The sequence below is a fragment of the Mus musculus genome, chromosome 1 (assembly GCF_000001635.26).
Source record: "Mus musculus strain C57BL/6J chromosome 1, GRCm38.p6 C57BL/6J".
Classification (NCBI taxonomy): domain Eukaryota; kingdom Metazoa; phylum Chordata; class Mammalia; order Rodentia; family Muridae; genus Mus; species Mus musculus.
Window position 1 is genome coordinate 55940208 of NC_000067.6, and position 19063 is coordinate 55959270.

General features: G+C 38.3%; 1 long non-coding RNA gene across 1 annotated transcript in view; it reads left to right on the plus strand.

Annotated features, from left to right (window-relative positions):
• Positions 1-19063, plus strand: part of 9130227L01Rik (RIKEN cDNA 9130227L01 gene) — a 40858-nt gene that overhangs the window by 8967 nt on the left and 12828 nt on the right. The window contains exons 3-4 of the long non-coding RNA NR_045837.1: positions 16628-16737; positions 17438-17799. This is a non-coding gene — a long non-coding RNA (RIKEN cDNA 9130227L01 gene). The remainder of the gene's footprint in view (positions 1-16627; positions 16738-17437; positions 17800-19063) is intronic.

Below are 19063 nucleotides of genomic sequence, written 5' to 3' on the forward strand. Positions count from 1 at the left end.
TTTCCTCCCCACCCCCCACATCCACTCCTCCTGATTCTCTTCAGAAAAGAGCAGGCTTCCAATGGATCTCAACCAATCATGACATATCAAGTTGCAGTAAGACTAGGCACCTCTCCTTATATTAACTCTACTATTCTTAAAAATAACAGGTGGCATTTACTGAGCATGTACTATCCCAACTTAGTGCTAAGTACCCACTTATGGGGATGGAAAGTGTGCACACATAATTTCATGACACCTCATTTGTTCTTCAAATAGCAATAAGGACTACAGTCCTTTACCACTGTATTCAGGATAGGAAAATGGAGGATGTAGATTACGTTTCTTGTCTAACATCTCTCTCCTTATTGAATGACAAGTCCTAGTAGTCCCATAACTCAGACGCTTAACCAGTAAGGAGAAACCTGAAGACCATGCCTTAAATCAACTTAATTTGTTCTTTCCAGTGCTGGCCACAAGAAGTTTACAGGGCAGAAAAAGAACTCAAGAATGATACACTCTTCCTTGGCATTAGCGTGAAAGATCTGGGCAAGGTGAATGAGCATCAGTGGGTTCTATTTTTTTTTAATGTATTTGCAATGATTATGCTTTATATCAACTCTCTTCTCTCTGTGGTTCATTTTCTCAGCCAACGATGCACTTATACACAATGAACTCTAGTGAACTTTCTATGTTTCTAGTGAACTTTCTAACATGTTTTCTGTGAATACATATTAGCTGTGAATACACTCTTTGCATCTTTACGCATGACTCAGCAGGCTTTGGTGACTTCTGGTTACAGCTCAGGGCTATAAGCTACTAACTACATCATTTGCCAGCACATTTGGAGGAATTTGGTAGAGGTGGAGAAGGTCAGGAAATGGGAGACAGAGACCAAAGGCATCCTTTAGAGAGCAGGGAAAATATATGTTGATGTATGCCAGCAGAGTTCTCTCTCACACCCAAACACTTCTGTGGATATCCAACAAAAAATCTGGGTGAAGGAGAATCTTGTGTTCGTTAGCATTTTAAGTCACTAATCTGGTGGTTTTCCTTAAACTCCTAGATTTAGAACTGCAGAGAAGTAAGGGGTGGCCTACCAAAGGAGTCTTTTACCCCATCTAAATGATTAGGCTAAGCCTTTTTCTAGAAAAAGTGTGATAGTTTAAAGTTTACCAATTGAAACAGTCTATTTAGTCTGGCCGAAGCCGTAAGGGTGTGGAGACACAGTGGTGAATCTTGGCAACATGGAACCTGGAGTTAGAAGCAGAGGAAAGGCATGGCTGTGTTATTTACATCTAGTTATGCAGCTGTTTGGGTTAAAAGTCCAAAATAAAATCTGCACAGATGCAGCATTCACAGCAACAATGGAAATATGTAACAAAATAAGTAGAATGTTCTAGAAATTCAGGTTCAGTGGAGGCTATAGAATGTTAACGAGGAAGGGAGCAACGAACCCAGCTAAGGTAAGTTTTGTATACTCTGTTAGTCAAGCATTTCAACAGCTTAGGCATGGGAAGTGTGAATGGGTAACGGAAATAGAGATTTAGAGACATTTAGAAAAAAAATTACCACAGAAAACATTAGATATCTTAATTTCTGAATATATCAGTACACTATTAAATCCATGTACTTATTCTAAATGCTATGAGTTGTATCTTATAAATAACTGGGACATTTTAGTATTTTCTTCATATCTTAAGCATACAAATAAAAGCCTGGTAAGTATATATTAGCCCAATTCACTAGCAAACTTCATTGGCCAAATAATTCAGATAAAACTAAGCAAAGAGTGAAGTCACTTTGTACGTGACTTCTCAGTCTTAACAGTATTGACATTATATGTAACAAAATTAATAGCTGTCCTCAGATGTGGAAGGTGTCCATCAGCAGTCCAGGCCTCAACTTACCTGATGCCTGAAGTACTTCTTAGTTGTGAAAACATTAAATGTTGTTTGATGGTGTTCCTTGGCAGACAAAACCATTGTATTTGAGAGTCTCTGCTTCACAATAACATTTGGCAAGTTTCAGCTTTGGTGCTCAGAAATTCAGAGGCAAGATTGCCTGTCTAATCCAGAAAAAAATGCAGGTTAATATTGTAATGTCTGGATGTAATCTGCAATGTTAATATTGGAATTAAGTTTCCAAATGTCCCCTTTACTCTTCTAAACATCCTTTCCTCTTCTAGCTCTGCACTTTCCTGTTTCCATCTTCCTGCTGCATTTCATTACCACATTCATTTCTCAGCTGATTCCCAGGCTAGGAGGAAACTAGGCTTTGTTGCCTCTGTAGCTCATTGACATCACAATGTCCCCCTGGATCACCTTTACCTTACCCTTGCACCTGATATGGGCTTTTAGGTGCTAAGCACCCAGACATCTCTTAGGGCCAACTCTGTTTTTCCCCAATCTTTGCCTCCTCTACCAATCAATTTGTAATTTGTATTATTTGTAACTCTAAAAATTTCTCTTCATATTCTCCACTTCAACTAGTAGCGTTCCCAAAATGGATGTGCCATGGTCCCCAGCTTTTTTTTTTTTTTTCACAGAATTTCTTTAGTCTTTATTCTGCTTCCTTTTAAAATATGTGGCATTTTAGAATTCCATTTAGATTTGTTATTAATTTGGGGTATATCTGTTTTAGTAGTTTCTCTAGCTATCAAATTATATATCCATTTCTTTTTTTTTAATTCTTTTTTTTATTATTATTATTAGGTATTTTCCTCGTTTACATTTTCAATGCTATCCCAAAGGTCCCCCATACCCAACCCCCCCAAATCCCCTACCCACCCACACCCCCTTTTTGGCCCTTGCTTTCCCCTGTACTGGGGCATACAAAGTTAGCAAGTCCAATGGGCCTCTCTTTGCAGTGATGGCCGACTAGGCCATCTTTTGATACATATGCAGCTAAAGACAAGAGCTCCCGGGTACTTTGCTATCTCTGATTGCCTTCAGTATTTCTACATACATAGATTTTTTTATATAAAAATTCCTAAAGCACTCTATCCACCCAATTCCCTAAGTGATCCAACTATTTCTCATTCTACTGAAACAAAAAAAAAATCTTATTATTTATTTACTTTTGGAAGGAGAAATCTTATTTTTTCAAGACCACATCTCTTGATTTTTTTTTGAAAAACTGTCATTTATTCTATTTCTGCTGAGATTTTCATAATTTGTGTTAACATATCAGAAAGAAATATAAATTGGCTTTAAAGCCTGAAATACATATAGGAAATTGAGAATCAACTTCTACTTAAGTACTCTAAAGTTACTTTAAAGATTATTTTAGAGAATTACAATATGCAGATGGCTATAATTTTTTTTTTACATGGAATTCATGCATCCCTGAGGTTGATACTGTTTATTTTGCTTCTTGGAATTTAACATGCAGCAGGCCTTCATTACCTCCTCATCTTATGGTGGGGCATGAATATGTAAATTTACTTTCCACATTTTGAAAACTTGTGCATAAATCTTAATCTGCATTCCACTTCAATGGGTATGGAAAATACTTGCTTAGGAAAAGCTGACTACAAAGTTCACTGTTGGAAATCCCATGGGGAATGAGAGTCATCTTTATTTAGTTGCCTTTACCACCATAGTTTTTGAACTATTAGTGGGAAGGACAAACACACATCGACTTTACTGTTTTAACTGAGAGTGCTAAAGTGGTTACAAGAGATGAAATCTTGGCTTGAACCCAGGTTGGTAGCAAATGTAGAACATTACTAGTTGGTGTGTGTTTGACAATCCGTTTGAAATGAATGGGTACTCTTGGTCCAGTTATTAGGAGATCAGTCTCTACAGCTCAGCATCTAGACAAATGGTACTAATTGGCAACTTTCCTGGGAATCTTGGCAGAGCAGCAGAGAGATGAATGAAAGAGGGGAAAGTTATTGTTATCTTAAAGACAATTTAGGGAAAGAGAAGTAAGAACCATTTTCAGGAGGCTTAGGCATTTCAAACATTGAAGAAGCCTTTTCTGCTCTGTCATTTTCATCTGGAAGATCATTTTTGTGGTCATCACTGCATTGTTTTGTTAGCTCAATTTTGGTCTTCTTTATGCTTTCTGGATTTCCTATTTGTGTACTCCGTGGCGTTAGGGTATCTAATACTTTGTATGTAGAAAAGAGTTGAGCACGTGATTTCAGTTGCGTCTCCTCAGTAGATGTTTCTTTCAGCGCAGGCTCATACCTCTGCACTTCTCCCTCAGTCCTGAGCACCTTAAGGAGAGGCTCCTTGCTTGACTCAAACTTTAGCATCCTTATGGTGCACATACATGCTCTCAGTGAACAATAGAAGGGAATGGTGAATGAATGGATGGATGGATGGATGAATGAATGAATGAATTCTCAATGGCAGATAGACATCAAAATATAAGAATGTAAGTGAGGGATAAGCATGAAGTAAACAAATTCTAAGAAATGAAGTAACAGGATTTGTAACTCCGTTCTCCTAGGTCCCCTTGCAAGTCTGATTCTCTGCCCTCATTTGGAATGGTTTCTTAGTGTCTAATCCATGTGAGTTATCTTACACAATTGCTCTACAATCAGTATAATTTAGCTTTCTAGCCAACAAGCCTGCTCCAATGAGTTTATAAGGATGATCTCTGTTTTCTGATAGTTTGTCATCCCACCACTGCTTTTCATTTCATGTGAATGAGTTTAATAAATGTGATTTCGATTATTGTCACCAATAAAGTTTTTGAAAAGGAAAGTCATAAATGTAAAAAAATCGGTTGTATTCTGATATTGTAAATAAATGAATTAATATTGTTTTTACTCATGCATATTAAAACTGAACAAATGTTTCTGAGCTACTTTTCAAAATAGAATAAATCCGGAAAATTTTAGAGCGCTATTGTAAAATTAGAAACTTAAAAATAGTCAAAATATGCCTAAAATGAGACCATAATTTGATTCTTATTTTGATTCTTTAATAGAAAACACTACTGATGTTTAAAATATGACTATTAAGTATGGCAGATAGTGAATATAAATTAGTATATGTTGACAAAAACATAAGAAGTAGATAGAATAAACATTTAACATTTTAAAATTACATAAAGCATGAGGCTAGTAAGATACTTTATGGCATTCACTGGTTTCTGAGAGAGGCATTTGCATAGAGATTTTATTTAAGATACACCTGAAAAATGTTCCGAAGCAACCTCACTAGTGTGGCAATTTTTAAAAAAATTTTTAATTTAATTTTTGTAATTTTCCAAGATATGTTTCCTTAATTTAATGTATATGATTGAAACCTAGATTACCAAGTAACTAAAGAACAAATCTTTAAGGTCTTCTTTTATTATTAAAATGGAATAACTCCTGTTTTGGAAAAGCTGCATACTATTGGTAGAAGATCTGTAAGAGGCCAAAACAACTCTGTGTGCCTGGGCTTGTAGTGTGTGATCACACACATCTGAAATCGAGGGGAATCAGTGCAGAAACAAATTGCACTGCTCCATTCTTAAATGTTACAGGAAATGGTTAGTATCTTCAATTTCAAAAGTGTGAACCAAATGATACATTTTAAATTATATTATTACTGAGATGAGATCTTAGTGCATAGTTCACAGGCATATTAGTGCCAGGAGGAAATTTAGTTCAGCATCTAGTCTCCAAGCTTCTGCTAAACACTTCAAAAATGTTTTCAGTAAGGCCTATAATTTCTCAGGTCCCACCTAGGATTCTGTGAGCTGAGATCAGTTCTCCACGTAGCACATCTCAGTGTGCCATGCTTTCATGCTTCGTGATACCATCATTAAACAACTCCTGCATTTGATTCCTTGATGCTCAGCCCGAGTGTCAGCCCATGGAATAGCTTAACATTCCATCCCTTAATTTAGTGTATGGGACCTCACCTAAGTCTTTGAAATCCAACTATTTATGCTCCTCTTTCTTTTTGATGGAGTTGTAATTAGTCCTGGGGAGCAGTCTTTTCCAAGTAAGCAGGAGACCACAATCACAATCGAACTACAGAACAAGTCACGAGGCACTCTTTTATCACACATTATAAAAATCGTGTATTTAAAGAAATAATTCTGTTCCTTTTTGTTTTCATTGCATCTTGCACTCAGTGACATCTCCTGTAGCAATATCTCTGTTTTGCAGCTTCCTAGAGGGTATGGTGTCTGCCATGCCTATAAACAGTGCTGAAACTACATTTTTTAAGAAAATCACACAGACAACAAAATTTGAATATCCCTCCAACCACTATAGCTTGCATGAACAGTCACATTATTAATTTACTTTCAGATGATGTAGTTTGAAATGAGCAAAATCAAATCTCTCTTTCACAGTCACAGATTATTTAAGTGGAACAGGTTGTTTGCTTTCTTCTGTTCATGGGTAGTCGTTTCATAATGTACATCAGAGAATAGGATATATATATATTTTTTTTTCCTGCTAATTTTTTTCTTTTAAATAAAGGCACACAGCAATTACCAAAAAATCATAGATATCAACATTTAAAATTATAATTACTTATTTTTTTGTGTGTTAGTAATCTATTATATGACAAAGACTTCATTGTAGGTACAAGCAAAATATTCAAGGAGTAAAAGTGAGCTAAAAATTGTCCCTGATAATCATAAATGCTATAAAGAGAAAAAAAAAATCTTCTCTTTAGTATGCAACCATTTTTGATAAGAAGTTGTGGGATGTCCAGACACGACTTGTAGGTTTTTACAGAGTAAAAGAAGATGTTTCCACACAAACAGATGCAGATCATATTTTATGAACATTTCCTACTGTTATCAGCAGAACACATATAGCATGTACATCTCTACATGAGGCCCCTCAGAGAGTCAAAAAATCCAGATGAAGCTGCATAAGGGAGATTAATAGTTCCTTGACCCTAGAGATAACTTCTGGCTTTCATAGCACCAAAGCCAGCATTATGTAACAAAATACATTAGTATATTTTATCAACACACACACACTTTCCTCATTCTATGTACAAGTAAACCCTGTACAATCTTTGATTAAGGAAAGTAGGTTTATTTTGTATCTTTTATAGATTACTGCAAGTTAGATCAATTAATTCATAGGGGTTTTTTTGCTTGTTTGTTTTTATTCATGTGATATATATATATATATATATATATATATATATAAAACGAGTGAGAGTGAGAGAGAGAGAGAGAGAGAGAGAGAGAGAGAGAGCAGACTGGGAAGTCAATCAAGTGTTTCTGTGACACGCCTATATTGTTAAAATATATACATAGAATGTTCCTGTTGTCATTTAGAAATTGTTCCATTTCACATGCAGCAGAAAGTTTGCTTGATATCTAATCAAGCAATATGGCTTCTTCAAATTTGAAGGATATTTTAGAAAGTTAGTTTTTATTCTTCTTCATTTAAGTATTATTTTTTAATTGCAGCATATTAAACATAAAATCTGGTACAATCTTTAAAAATAAATAGGACCTAACTATAAATGGGCCCTGTTGTGTTTTTATCTTTGACAAGCAAGTAATTGCTTCTCAAATTTATCAGTTTGTTTATGCAAAAACCATTTACCAAGCCTAGCTCAAAAGCATCAATTTCATCATTATCATCTTATTAATTTAGCCAAGCTATAACACAGCTGATTATCCCTGAGTAATATCCTCTGCAGCACATCATGTGTGGCAAAACCATCTGTACAGTACCTATTTAATAAATAAACCCTCGGCTAAATGTCTCTGTTTATTGAGAACTAATGTTTATAGAAAATATAATGGAACTCAATAAATAACTCAGCTTCATCAACCTGCATATGAATCAGTAGGAAGAGCGCTGACATCATCACCTTTCAAGTACCAGAGAAAGCAAAATTACCCCAAAGAGCTATAGAGTCAATATTAAGGCATTAAAACTGCAATGAAGGCATATTAATGCTTCAAACTTCATCGCTGGCAGTGGGATTGGCACAATGGACATATTTTATAACTCTAGGAACGCTTAGGCTTTTATAGCTGCTCCTTTGTTGCCTGCTTTGCGCTTAATGTAGTTTCCACTTTAAATAAAAAAAAAAAAACCCTCAAGATCTTAAAAAAAAAAAAACAGGCATACACAGAAGAAAATTGCTGATTCTAAGCATTCATTTTTAAAATAATGCAAAGTGCTGATTCCAATTGTTCAGATTTGAGGGTAGGGAGCCAACTTTTAACTCCCTGTTTCCTGAACTCATATTAGGACAACTAGATAGGGGTGAGGGTTTCTTAACGCACATCTCAGTTGTGTTGGTTTATTAAAGAGGTTGCTCTGAGTGATATCACTGGTTCTGAGAATGTAAAAAGGATGTATTTGTTTTGCAAAATCAAAACAAAGACACCCCTAAACTCAACAAACAAATAACCAGAAACCACATAAAAGAAATAAAAATCCACTCAAGGGGTTCTGAAACAATCCTCATATTCCTGTCCTAACTTGCACAACGATTTGACATATTCATATTGATTTTCAACACTAAGTATTTTGAAAAATTGGCTTAATAGCTTGAATTTTGATGCTGCTCAAATCTCATAGAACAAAGCAACTGCTCATAAATAGATACAGGTTCCTTTAGCATACTCCCTTTTAAAGTCTACCTGCTGTCTAAGTAAGCCAGTGAAAAGATATTTAAAAAAAAATGTATTAGTTGTTTGAGAATTTCTTATGACCTTTTTGGGTCATATCCCCCCTACCCCAACTTCTTCCAGATATATCCAATTTCTTTAAGAATTATCTTCTAAGGACTGTCTGCGGAGCCCTGCACGGCTCTCCCACAGCAGGCCTGGTTTTGTGCATCAGTAAGGTGTTTCTTCTCCCAGACACTTTTATTTTATTTTTTTGGATTTTTTGAGACAGGGTTTCTCTGTGTAGCCCTGGCTATCCTGGAACTCACTCTGTAGACCAAGCTGGCCTCGAACTCAGAAATCTGCCTGCCTCTGCCTCCTAAGTGCTGGGATTAAAGGCGTGCACCACCACTGCTCAGCTTCTCACAGACACTTTAAGAGGCAGCTGAAATCTTCACTTTTCTCAATGTCTGCAGGACTTGGGAGTTTTTCCAACATCTGATCCTGATGATAAATCTAGAAAAATGGTGGCCCCTCACCTGTTGCTCAGGGAATATTGGGTCATTTTCTGGGCATTGTTTCTCTTTCTGTTTAGGCAGTGCTGAGAACCATATGACTTTGTCATTCAAAGTTGAGGACTTTTACATTCACACCTGAAGACACTCCTCCAGGGAACACAAATGCCTGTCCACAGAGCACAGGGCTTCTGCTGACCCCTATCAAGGCAGGGTAAGTGCAGGGTGCTTTCTGGTTTGTTTGCTGTTCGTTGCTCATAACAGGATTTGAAAGTGTCACAGGAGAAGGAGAGAGTGTGTGGACCCAGGGAGGACATGGTCCTGGGACCTGAAGGTGGTTTTCCCCATAAGATGCTGCCATTACACTAGATCTACAGGTTTCTTTTGTTTATGCGTGTTTGAATTTATACAGTGAGTTTTTGTGGCTTGTTCAGACTATCTGTTCCCAAGCCTAGAAGGATTCTGAGTGATTCTAACAGAATCCATGGACTTCCTGAATTAGTCAAATGCCTCAGACAAAATGAGAACCACATGAAATAAGCAGAAAGATAGTGCACCGGTGCCAGAAATTGCCTTGTGAGGCAACTCAGCTTAGAGATTGCAAACGCAGCACCCACACTACTCAGAGAACACTTTTGTTTGAGGGTTTAAATTACAAGCTAGGGAGCCAACAACTCTAAAGCTCTGTTTGGTAGCCAGTGTACACAGCGTGCCTCTGACATAGCTCTGCAAGTGAACCTGAGAGCAGTTTTGAATAGTTTGGGTTTGATGACCAAAGTCAACTTCCCACAACTCTGTCACAAGCAGGCCCAGATCAGCAGAAAGGCTATTAGGATGACTAACTTGGGCATGTCTCCTGTGAAGGGTTAAAGCACAGGGCTGCTAGCTCACAACCTCATGCTTTCAAGATGCTCACACCGAGAACACTCCTGAGATTAGGGCAAAGTAAATTTTTATCTATTTGTTCTGAACCCACTCCAGTGTCTAGCCTGCCATTGTCCAATCCATAAAGTCACTTTCATTGCATTTTAAGAAATCAATTTCAGATAATTCTGATGAGAGATGATGTCAGGCATTGCCATTTTGAGTGAAGAAATCAGAATACCAATTCCAGTCATCCAGCCTGAGATGGGTAATAGTGAGAAACTATGTCTCTATGCCGTCAGAAAGGGAGGCGCACGTGCTGCCGGTACAACACTGGGCAAGTATGACTGTCTTGGCCTGACTGGAACCTAAAGTCATCTTGAATCTGTTTTTCAAGGAGCAGTAATTTAGCTTGTATCTGTAAGAACCAATATTAAGGCTCACCAAACACATGATAGACCATAATGCAAGGTTTTCATGCCCAAGCCATGGATGCAAGGCTAGGCATAGTCTTCAAGAGATCTAGCAATTGGTATATCCAGTCTATATCTGCGCAGAATTCTCGATTTGAGACAGAGAGAGAACCATTAAGTCAGTAGCACATACTTGGCTTTCCTTTAATGTATGGTAGAAACAAAGCATAGAAGAATTCAGTGGTTCTCAAGCCGTGGTTCCTGACTCCTTTGGGGGTCCTTTCACAGGGATCCCCTAAGGCCATCTGAAACACAGATGTATACATTATAACTCATAAAATTAGAAAAATTATAGTTATGAAGTACAGCAAAAGTAATTTTATGGTTGGGAGGTCACTGCAACATGAGGGACCGAGTTCAAGGGTTCCAGCATCCGGAGGGTTGAGGATTGATGGAGATGGAGGTGAAGACCTAATTGGTTCTTGATTGTGTCACTAAAGAAGGTGAGAACCATTTGCTGTGCAAAGGGTAAAGGTGGGATTTCAGGGTCCCAGGAGGAAGAGAAGGGACACAGGTAAAGAAGAGGTATTGGAGTCTTGGGTGGCTGAAAATTGTGGCCTCCTCCACCACTGGATGACTGAAATAGGTTAGTTGATAAGAGCCCAGTAATTGCGTGATCTCTCTAGTTTTAAAATAATAAAGCTGGTCGAGCAGTGGTGGTGCACACCTTTAATTCCAGAACTTGGGAGGCAGAGGCAGGCAGATTTCTGAGTTCGAGGTCAGCTTGGTCTACAGAGTGAGTTCCAGGACAGCCAGGGGTATGAGAAACCCTGTCTCAAAACAAACAAGCAAGCAAACAAACAAACAAAGCTGTCTAGTGTTTTCTTCCACTGGACTAAGGTGGGTAGGAGAAGAGGGAAGCCAGGGCAATAGTTGGCAGCTCGGAAAGCTAGCTGACAGAGGCTCATAGAGTGAGGACAGAAGCTTCTCGGTTTCCCCGATTGAGGGGTGGTTGCCTTTAAGTTGGAGCAAGGAGAACTGGGAGAGGCTGGAGCAAAAGCGCGGCACCAGGCAAGGAAGTAGTGTGCTTTTAAAATTACATGCAACAGAACACTTGAATAATTTATAGCTCTAAAGATAATACTATAATGTATATCAAGAAGAAGATAGTAGCTTTAGTTGGGTAAGCTAGCCACAATAAAGTATTTGTTCATTTATCTTTTTTTTTTTTTTTTTTTTTTTGTTGTTTTTGTTTTTCCAGACAGGGTTTGTCTTTATAGCCCTGGCTGTCCTGGAACTCACTTTGTAGACCACACTGGCCTCGAACTCAGATATCCGCCTGCCTCTGCCTCCAGAGTGCTGGGATTAAAGGCGTGTGCCACCACGCCCGGCTCATTTATCTTACTATGCAGCTATATTTATCAGTTGCCTTCATTTGAGTGGTCACTAAGACACTACAACAAACATAAGGAGAAGCATGTCAAGTTCATGTAATTGCACAGTCTCATGGAGATTGAAAGGTTGCAGAAACAAAGGAAAAGCTCAACTATGAGTGGGACTATGATTGGCAGACTCAAAATGGAAAAGTTCAGAACATGTTATCAAATGAAACCAATAGTCCCTTCAAATGTCCACAGTGTTAAAGGGAGACATATGCATGTAACTAACGAAAGGAACAGCATGAAGTAACAGCTAGCAAAATATATTTGGTACATAATGGACCTGGAGACATTAGCAATGTTTGTCTGTAGCAGTGTTATAGTGACTGTACACTGTCCGAGGCCCATTGTCAATTCACTTCAACTAGAATTTTATATAAAACATCTACTCCATCTATATCTATATCTATATCTATATCTATATCTATATCTATATCTATATCTATATCTATATCTATATTCTCCATGGATACGGATACACACACTTATGTATGTGTGTGTGTATATATATATATATATATGCTTTGGAATTTTATTAAACACTGACTCCATGCATGTGTGTGTACACACACACACACACACACATATATATATATATATATATACACATACATATATATATATACATGGAGTTGGTGTTTATATATATGGAGTTTGTTTTATATATTTCATCTATCTATTATCAATCTATAAATCTATCTATGTACCTATCTATCTAACATATAGGCTTTGAAAATACAATGTTGACCCATTAATAATATATGTGCATGGTTTCTGTATTCAGGAAACTTACAGTCTATCAGAGTATATCAGGAGAGACAATTTTTGTTCTTGTTTTTGTTTTTTTGACATGGGGTTTCTCTGTGTAGTCCTGGATGCCCTGTACCTTTCTCTTCAGATCAGGCTGGTCTCGAACTAACAGAGATCCACTGCTTCTTCCTCCTGGCTGCTGGGTTTAAGGTGTGCGCCAGAACCGCCTGGCAAGAAGGACAAATTTTAAAAACATATATAACCATCATCACAGAGGAAGCCCAAGTTTCTAGTAAGTGAGCCATTTCAAAAGTTTGACTTAGTGCAAACTCTCTGCCAGTGAAATCACTGGGTCCTTCTCCAGGGCTCTGTAGTATGGATACTAAATCAGGAAAATAAGTTGTTTTGGGTGAACAATCTTCAATACATGTGTCTCAATTAAGAAAGTGTGTTTTTAGCCACTGGGGTCAGAACCACCTCAGCTGAGGAAAAAAAAAAATGAGATACAGCACTGAGACTAACTCTTGGGAACACATATGAAATACATAAAGCCCTCTTTCTCCCATTGCCTTCCGAAGGAGAAAACACAAAAGGACGGGGCCAATGATCCTGGGCTAAAAAGCAGAGGGCCTGTGGAGCTGAGTGGAAGTGAACTCACTGTAGTCCATTGTCATCTTAAGTCTAGTCCTTCTTTCTTATTCTCACAAGGAAACCATTTTTGGAAGCTTCCTGACATCTCTAGCCCTCTGGAATGTCACTCCTTTTTTATAGCAGTACTTGAACCCAGACAGTAGCCAGAGGAAGAGACATTTAGACTAACTGGGAACCCAGCACTGCGAAACCCGGAGGACTCGCTGTGGTATGGCTCGGATACTTCTGTGAAGAGTGGAGAGGTGTGTCTTACACTCCATCATTTTAAAGGGGAGCAGCCCTGGGTCTCACACAGGCACAAGATTATGTATGGCCTGCCACCTTCATTCTCCAGGGTTGTGCTTTACTGTGTTACAACCACTGCTTTCCACTGCCTACAAAGCTAAAGAGGGATGGGTACACCAAAACATGGAGTAACAGGGTTACGGGGCTGCTCCTCACACAGCACACTGACCAAAAATTCCTGAGGGAAAGATCTTGGAGCATTGCCTCAGCGCACTTGCTCCCTTGGGCCTTTTCTCCCAGTGAGAAATAAATTTACAGCGGCCGAAGCTTGATCCTCCCCAGTGTGCACGCAAACTCGAGGGAGGGCTGTTTTTTTCCAGACAGCACCAGCAGGGGTAGAACAATTGTTTTACACCTTTCCTGCATGATCATGTATAATAAAAAGGTAGAACTTTGCCATTGTCCCCGTGATGCAAAATTTCAGTGACAGAAAGAAGCTGCACAAACTTAAGGTTGTTATTCCCTTTTAATAACATTAAGAGTAATTTTCTTTCTTTTTTTAATTTTTGATTTTTTTGTTTTTGTTTTTGTTTTTTCCGAGACAGGGTTTCTCTGTGTAGCCCTGGCTGTCCTGGAACTCACTCTGTAGACCAGGCTGGCCTCGAACTCAGAAATCTGCCTGCCTCTGCCTCCCGAGTGCTGGGATTAAAGGTGTGAGCCACCATGCCCGGACTAAGAGTAATTTTCATCTCTTTAACTTTGTCCTTGGTGTGGAAACACCAATCAGAAATGCACAGTTTGTGAGATAAATCTCATCTACTTTAAAAAATAGGCTTTTCTTTTGAAATATGGTATCCTGATAATATAGATACATAAATATAGACAGTTTATGTGCTTAAATTCAATTAGAGAACGGTGACCATTTATTTGGTCAGAATATCCTCATGGTGATGGGGAAATGCTAATATAGTCAACTTAGCTGATAATTCACAGGCTTTTAGTCACTACAGTCAGGTGTGTATGGCTGAGTTAAAGTGCTCCCTGCATGCATCTGAGGACTGTTCAAAAACCTGAATGATGGGACAGTTACAGGACATCCAGGGGATCATTGTTAAACTCTATTTCTTAATTCAGCATTGTATATTGTAATTAAGTGAATATTTTATAAATATCAATCTAGTTAGTACTAACAGAGGCTTCAAGTCAATATAAAATATTTACAGGTGGGTAGTTTTTAAACATAATAGACCCCATATTCTCTTTTGATAATATATATTTTGTGGAGACTAATTTGGTAACATTGAAAAAACCCATAGATTAAGTATTTATGTACATAGCAATATAAAAGGAAAAGTGTATCAGAAAATACTGTATGTGTAACCCGTGAAAGGTCTGGAGCCTCGATTTTAGTTTATGAGGACACCCATTAAGAAATTAAGCAATTAAGCATTGCAAGCGTTGAGGGGTTTCTGTGCTCACACTTCATAAAAAGACCTAAATATGGTATATAGAGTCAGTGCTGCAAAAATAATTATACCATGAGTCTTGAAATAACCAGAGAAATACACAAAACAAAAGCTTTCCCCAGAATTTGTCATGGGACGTCCGTCAAGTCGTTTAGTAAAACAAGGTCTTGGTTCTCATGCTTTCAAAGTAAGTGTGCCTTGGGTGCCACGTGTCTGACGCTTCAGGAGCCTTGGTTACTGCCTTAGTCAGGGTTTCTATTCCTGCACAAACATCATGACCAAGAAGCAAGTTGGGGAGGAAAGGGTTTATTCAGCTTACACTTCCATACTGCTGTTCATCACCAAAGGAAGTCAGGACTGGAACTCAAGCAGGTCAGGAAGCAGGAGCTGATGCAGAGGCCATGGAGGGATGTTCTTCACTGGCTTGCTTCCCCTGGCTTGCTCAGCCTGCTCTCTTATAGAACCAAGACTATCAGCCCAGAGATGGTCCCACCCACAAGGGGCCTTTCCCCCTTGACCACTAATTGAGAAAATGCCTTACAGCTGGATCTCATGGAGGCATTTCCCCAACTGAAGCTCCTTTCTGTGTGATAACTCCAGCTGTGTCAAGTTGACACAAAGCTAGCCAGTACAGTTACCATGTTTCCGAAGCACGGGCACGCGTGCCTTGGTTCCCGTGCTCCTGTGCAATGGGCAGGTGTGGCTTGCTTGGGGTACTTGCTCCACTGTGGCCAATGCTGGCCTCCCGGGGTGCTCTGCCCAGAGGCCACAGGACCAGCTCTACTTTGCATCTGCTGTCCACTCAGCCAACTCATATGCTGGGTGCGGGTCCAGTTGCAGAGGACAAAGGAACTGTGGCCTTAGAACGCCCTGGTAAAGTGTTTTTATTCCACTAACCCTGAGTGCCTGCCGACCTAGAAAAATGTCTAGGTCCACTGGTCATTCCCTGGGTCACTAGTGAGATTATGAGTCGAATCTTAAGCAAGTTTCAGAGTTAAATTCTCAAGTAAGCGGCTTATGAGCTTCACGTTAGGAAACAGCCGACCAGAATGGATGAAGAGCCTCATGTGTCCCTGTTGGGAACTTCCCAGAGTTGGAAAATGAATGGCAATTCCTTGGTAAAGTATGAAAATGGACAATTTCTGATAGTTATCTGTAAACGTGGTTTATGTAAAAAGTGAAAGCCGCTATTAAGGACTTCATTTCTAGGACGAGTCACTTTTTGCATTCATGCTGCTGCAAACTGATCCTAACAGGCCCTGGGACTGTATTTGCCTTTTCCTTAGTATTGTGAATTGAGGTGTTTTGAAAATGGAGACAGATCAGAGAGAACAAAGTTATTCCACTGTATGAGCTAAATTATTTGAGGAGATGCCGGTAAATATCTCATAAGTTTTTTTTTTTTAATTTTCCTCTCTGATTCCCACTCCTTGATATTTTTTTAAAACCTGTTTTGACTTTAAGGGTGACAAGAGGTAGAACTGTAATAAAGCAAACCGTACTTTAAAAGCTGTCGTAATCATACCATTTTCCACAAGAATTGGCTCACACTTCATTCTGGAATGTCTTACAATTTCTTTTAAGAAGCTCTTAGAATAATCAACCAAAAATAGCTTTTTATTAAAGAAACATTGTATTTTATATCATTAAGTTTTTAGCCATAACTAAAACTCAAATACCTCTAGGTGTCTGTCTCTTTAGCAGTGAACACTTAACAAGGTTTTGAATATGGAGTACCGTCTGTGTTACACTCTGTGACTCTTTCTTCTCTAATGTAGGACTGTCTATGCAAACTCTTAACAACCCTAATGGATGGAAATAAGAAAAGGATTTCCAGGTTTTAATACTACACAGTTCGAAACAAAATGGAAAATGGATAGTTATTCTGGTAAGTGAAGACCTCTAGCTGTGAATAAGTGCATTCTTTCTCTTTCTGGGGAAGAAGGACCCACCTGTTTAATTACTGACTATTCCTCCTAAACCTGTTACTCTTGAGCACTAACCAGCAGGACCCTGACTTTGAATTACAGATCATAAACATCATGAATAGCCATTTTGCAATTAATTATAAACTCAATAATCACACTAGGCAATTGATAGCTAAATTAACAGGTCTGTGTGATGCTAAACAATGGGCTTCACTTTTTTTTCTGAATGATTTTATTTTATTTTATTTTAAAATTAGTTTTAGTGCATTGAATGCCCAGGTTTAAAAAACACATTTTTACAGTGTTTTAAAAATAGTTTACTTCATTTAAAATTACTAATTCTCTTTGCACAGCTAAAGTACAAGGATTGAAAGAACAAATATTCCGTTTATTGCTTTAATCTTGTGAATAAGAGGCTTGTCCTCTTATTCTTCAGTAATCCTATAGATTTGTAAAGATAAACTTGAAACAGAGGACTTTAGTGGGCTACTTGCTACAGAAAGGTTTCCAAAGATACGCTGTGCAGAGCAAATCTTTTGCTTAGAAATAATACACTGTGGGCATGTGTCCAGTTGGGTGGAGATCAACTTTAACCAATTCTGATTTTCAATTTGATTTCTTCATTTTATTTTATGTATGACCACGGAAAAAAATCTACAGAATGCAATTCAATATAATTTCTACTCAAAACGTTTTGCAAGGACTCCTGGGTATGGACAAGAGGAAAGACCAGTTGGAAAAGCTTTCCCCTCTCCTATGTTTTTGCAGAATGTGAACAACGCTCAACAAAATCACCCAGATCTTTTCCTATTCAAATTGAGAATGACTGGAAATGTCACCTTGTGGGATTTTCCACAGTCTGTTCATAGCAGACATTAGGTACAGAGAGCCTCACATGCTGCTACAAAAGAGGACTGCTGGACTGGAAAGTCACACAGCGGTCCTTGAGAAAGGGACTGCATCAGGTTCCACTCCGGAAGTGGAACTGTGAACTGCGGAAGTGCGAAAGAACTGCATCCTGGGTATGTCTGCTGAGAGCCACAGAGGACAGGCCGATTAACTAGGCAGGCAGGCAAGGGACATGCTACCTTGGCGCACTGAGAGCCTGGGGAGGTTTGGTCAAGTTTGGGGAAGTATCCCCAAATCCAGAGTATCCCCAACCATCCCCATGTAGCTTAATTCTGAATTCCTGGCCCCGATTAAATTCAGCGATTGTTTCTCATTTTAGAAAGCTGTCCATGTGCGTGCCACGTTCTTTTCTTAGATAAAAACATACCCACAGCTTCCATACAAAACGAAACCAAACACATTCAGAACACATGTAAGCCATTTCTCTATGGGAAAGGCCATTTGTGGTTAGCACAGAAAGTATTTATGGCTTCACTGTTAATTGTGGTTTCTTTGTATTAGCCAAAAAAGGTAGCATTCTTCATGGTAGGGATAGTATGAAAGAAATTGCCTTTCTGAAAAATGTCGGAATTTTCTGGGGTGCAAGGAAATGACTGAACTTAAGACTTTTTTTCAAAACACCAAAGAAATACATGCAAGCCCAAACTCTTTTAAATTTCATTAAAAGTTCATTCAAAATTGTTTTAATTGAACTTGGATACATTTCCAAAATAAAGACTGTATACATATACATAAATATATATATATATATATATATATATATATATATATATATATATATATATATATATACACACACACACACACATATACACATACATTGCATATTTATTGCTTGGGTGTATTAAGGTTTTCTTCTGAAACAATGTCATTTTTAATAAATATTTAATTTGCCTAAATCACTGGGCTGTTTTGCTTCTTTCTTTCTTTCTTTCTTTCTTTCTTTCTTTCTCACTTTCTCACTTTCTCACTTTCTTTCTTTTCTTTCTTTCCCACCCTCTTCTCCCCTCACTTTTAACATTTAAACTCATAGAATAATTATGGTGCTGAATGTTTTACATATTATTAAAATTATAATTTTTGTTTTAAAGTACACTTGACCATATTTTGTAAGGTGACTAAGTGAATCACAAGCTAACTACCTCTAGTATAGACTTGTGGGGCCTATACACTAATTTTTTAAAGTAGGCGTTTCTGTAGTTCTGACTCCATCAGGGCACCTCCCATGCCTGTTGTGACAGTGAGGACAACAGAGGCAAAGCGATTAGGCCAGACACTAGAACACCACGGAGGGAGACTGACGTGTCGAACAGCGCTTCTTAACTACACTGACTTTCATCACCTACGGAAAACATAGACCTCATAATGTTGTTATGC